Consider the following 4,855-nt stretch of genomic DNA (forward strand, 5'->3'; position numbering starts at 1 on the left):
CAACCTCCGAGCATATGACATTAAGCTCAATCCGGAAAAATGCGTCTTCGGCGTACCAGCCGGAAAGCTCTTGGGCTTCATCGTATCTGGTAGAGGAATTGAAGCAAACCCAGCCAAAATCCGAGCTCTGTCACAATTGGATATTCCAAAAGACCTCAAGCAAATACAAAAACTAACCGGATGTGTAGCGGCCTTAAGCCGCTTCATCTCCCGTTTGGGAGAAAAGGCTCTGCCCCTTTACCGCCTTCTCCAGCGCACCGAACATTTCGAATGGATGGATGCTGCCACAGCCGGACTCAAAGAAATAAAGGCCATACTGGTAACAAATCCGGTCCTGGCCGCGCCCAACCTGGGCGAACCTATGTTATTCTATATCGCAGCAACACATCAAGTTGTCAGTGCGATACTCGGCGTCGAGCGAGAGACAGAAGGGCACAGATTCCCTCTTCAAAAACCAGTGTACTACGTATCCACTGTTCTAACTCCATGCAAGTCCCGGTACCCACATTATCAAAAGATAGCATATGCGGTGTTCATGGCATCCCGGAAGTTGCGACACTACTTTCAAGAGTGTTCCATAACGGTGGCCTCCGAAGTACCTCTCAACGATATTATCAACAATCGCGACGCAACGGACATGATTGCAAAATGGGCTATTGAGCTCTTACCATTTGACATAACCTATAAACCACGGCGAGCTATAAAATCGCAGGTTCTGGCCGACTTCGTCGCCGAATGGACCGAAGCCGAACTCCCTAAAGAGTATGGTGCATACTCCAATTGGATCATGCATCGACGGATCCAAAATGTTGGCTGGCTTGGGGGCTGGCGTCGTCCTGACGTCCCCAACTGGAGACACAATCCAATACGTACTTTAAATAATGTACATGGACTCCAATAACGCAGCCGAATACGAGGCCCTTCTACATGGCCTCCGGATGGCAATCTCCATGGGCATTCAACGCCTAGAGGTGCGCGGGGATTCAAACCTCGCAATATCCCAAGTAAATGGAGACTTTGATGCCAAAGATCCAAAAATGGCAGCTTACCACAACGCCATCCTAAAAATGTCAGCTCGGTTCGAAGGACTCGAATTCCACCATGTAGCTCGGGATAATAACCAGGCAGCAGACGTGTTAGCACGCATCGGCGCGAAACGAGACGCCGTCCCTCCAAACATCTTCCTGGAACGGCTCTTCAAGCCATCCGTGTTATGAGAAGAGGAGTCCGGAAATCACAATCCGAAGCCAGCTGCATCACCGAACTCAGACCATTCTGACACAATCGGCGGCTCAGCCAACGAAATAACACCCTCAGCTCACGAAATAATGGCAGTAATTGCCCCGTGGACAGAACCATTCCTAGCCTACTTAATTCGGCAGGAACTTCCCGAAGACCAAAATGAGGCCCGCTGCATAGTTCGGCGATCTAAAGCCTACAAGGTCCATGAGGGAGAACTTTATAAGAAAAGCACAACCGGAGTCCTTCAAAGGTGTATCTCCGAAGAGGAGGGGCGGAATCTCCTGGCTGAAATTCATGCCGGACTCGGCGGGCACCACGCTGTAGCCCGGGCACTAGTAGGTAAGGCCTTCCGTACAGGATTTTATTGGCCGACAGCCCGGGCGGATGCTCAGGACTTAGTCCAACGATGCGTCGGTTGCCAGCTCTTTGCTAATCAGAGCCACATGCCACCCACCGCCCTCAAAACTATACCCATTACCTGGCCGTTCGCGGTCTGGGGGCTTGACATGGTTGGACCCCTTAAAGGGGGAACCCACAAGCACAAATACTTATTGGTCATGATGGACAAATTCACCAAATGGATTGAGGCCAAGCCGATTAAAATGGCAGAATCCGGACCGGTGATAGACTTCCTATCCGGGGTAGTACACCGTTTTGGCGTCCCCCACAGCATCATCACTGATAACGGCACGAACTTCACTGCCGACAAGGTTAAACTCTGGTGCAAAAACATGGGCATCAAGCTCGATTATGCTTCAGTCTATCACCCCCAAACTAACGGTCAAATCGAGCGAGCAAATGGTCTAATCATGAGCGGCATCAAACCCAGACTAGTGCGGTCCCTCAAGGAATCTAACACGCACTGGGTAGAGGAGCTTGACTCCGTACTCTGGGGGCTGCGGACCACGCCAAACCGAACTACTGGATTCACACCATTTTTCATGGTGTACGGCGCAGAGGCAGTTCTGCGTTGCGATATAATTCATGGCTCACCTCGTGTGCGCATGTACGAAGAAAGAGAAGCCGAGTTGGATTGGCAGGACAATTTGGACGGCTTAGAGGAGGAGCGGACGTGGCAAAGGCTCGTTCTGCATTCTATCAGCAACAGGCTCGAAGATATCGAAGCAGAGAAGTACGGGCCAAAACTTACAATGTCGGCGAACTAGTTCTACGCCTGCCGGACAAGAAAAAGGACAAACTTAAGCCCAAGTGGGAAGGTCCCTTCATCATCGACCAAGTCCTGACCGGCGGAGCATACCGTCTACGTAAAGCATCTGACAACCGACTCAAGCCGAACCCATGGAACGCAGCCCATCTCTGAAGATTCTACGCCTAAACACCGGACTCAGAGTTCGTCTCACTCCCCCGTCCACCTTTTTATATTTTTTACTGTCTCTTGTCCCCCTCCTTCTTTCCACTTTTTCATTACCTTTTATAGGCTGATTTGCGCTTTGTTCGCACACACTTGATGTGCTCCTAGCACTCATTATACCTGGGGGCTTCTTTACCAGAAGCTTATTAATATGGGCTTCACGCCCAATACATGTGTCATACTTCCACATGTACCTTTTATTCACCATTATATGCATCGATATGACTTAAGTTTTGGCCAAGCTGGGTTGCCTGGCTCCTGTGCTTACCCATACGTTCTCGATTGTTCGGCTAGGAGGTAAAGGGAGCACCTCTGCGATTGTTACTGCCGGGTCAGCCGGATTTGTACCTCAGACTAGGTGAAGCCGAAAGCTAGCGTTCTTAAGAGAATATTCGGTCGGTGACTTGAAAGATGATTTATTACTTATTTATAAGCCCCCAGATGCTTTTTCTGCTATTTTCGCAGTCCGGCATTGCACCTTAGGGCATGCCTCCCAGGTAAAGGGAGCACCTCTGCGATTGTTACTGCCGGGTCAGCCGGATGTGTACCTCAGACTGGGTGAAGACGAAAGCTAGCGTTCTTAAGAGAATATTCGGTCGGTGACTTGAAAGATGATTTATTACTTATTTATAAGCCCCCAGATGCTTTTTCTGCTATTTTCGCAGTCCGGCATTGCACCTTAGGGCATGCCTCCCAGGGAAAGGAACCCTTAACGGAACTATTCTCCCTGGAAGATGTTTCTTACTAACCATGTAATATAACATAACTAGTTGGGCACTTGTATGATAAAGCAATTATGACCCCGACGCCTTGTCTCCATGCATGCCCTGGTTCTTTTATAACCGTAGGGGCATTCGGACACACTCCGGACTGTTGGGTCCCGAGGTTGAAGCGAAACGGTCCGCAAAGACAAACGATCTACAATCCGGCTAGAGGGCATCTTACATGTCATTTCAAATTCAATCGTCAAACGGACTGATTGTACTCCTCCTCAATCCCATCTAACAGGCTGTCTAATTTACAGTCTTGTTGGGAATATTTCACGGCCAGTTCTACTTGGCCATACATCAAGCTCACAGGGATCTCCTTCCCATCAGGCCCCGCAGGTCCGACCTCGGCCATGTGGTTTGGGTCAGCCTTCGGGTAGCGCGTCTTCACCATGGACCAGGCCTCCCTGGCGCCCTGACGGTAGGCCGATATCTTCCACAAACGGAGGCGTCGCCGTGCTCCCTGGAGCTTCTCAGCAAGCTCACCAAGGCCCTCGGATAGGGAGACGGATGGCCACAAAGCCTGAACGACGCCACTCATCGCCTGCCGAACACGTTCGAACAATTGCGCCAGCTCGGGAAGTTGGTCACCTATTGACCTAGGCATTTCCTCCGCAGGGCGACCTGTGAGCACACCTAAAGACATATTTCTGTCAAACGACTTCCTCGCCGAATTCTTCTTTTCAAAGGAAGTTGCTCAAGCACTTACTATAAATGCCGCGACGAAGTCGCTGATTCTCCTTCAAGGAGCCAGACAGCTGGGCCCGAACACCTTTCAGCTCTTCTCCTAGCTGGGTGTGGGCATCTTGGAGCTTGTTTCTCTCCTGCTGCACCTTCATAAGCACCCTCTCGCCAGCCTTTAGCTGACGCAGTAGCTGTTGCTTGTCCGGATCTAGTCTGGCGCCCTCTGCAATATTATTGTCAGATTCACACCGCACTTTGTTCATTAATTATCTTTTCAAAGTACGTCTTACCAGCGGGGGTCTCTGTGGCTCCCCCTGTGGCGGCCAGTGCGGCCTCAAGTTGGGCCTTGCACTCTTGGAGCTCCTGGGACAGATGGGTATTCTTCTCCGTAAGATCCTGCATAAAAATTGATCCTTAAATTAGTTATTTTAACCATTTTAAGTCTCGGGGGCTACTGGCATATATAACTATTAAAATTACTTACACGTATGTCTTACACATACTGCTCCATGGCTCTGGTTAACCCATCTTGAGCGGCACGGAGGTGCGCGTTTCCCGCATCAAAGGCATTTAACGCCTCCGGGGAGAAACACGCGTCACGAAGAACTGTCCGGCGACGCCTGTGATTCATGGCGCTCTCCACCTCAGACCGGGTGGCGGACAGCCTGTCGGCATCCTCCGTTGGAGGAGCGTCCGACTCATGCCTTGTATTCGCCTCCCCTTCCGGGCCGTGCGTTGGAGCATGGCTGGCGGAGGCTTGATTGGCAACCTCTCCGGACACTGTCCGGCG

The sequence above is a fragment of the Triticum aestivum genome, chromosome 6B, assembly GCF_018294505.1.
Source record: "Triticum aestivum cultivar Chinese Spring chromosome 6B, IWGSC CS RefSeq v2.1, whole genome shotgun sequence".
NCBI classification, from domain to species: Eukaryota; Viridiplantae; Streptophyta; class Magnoliopsida; order Poales; family Poaceae; genus Triticum; species Triticum aestivum.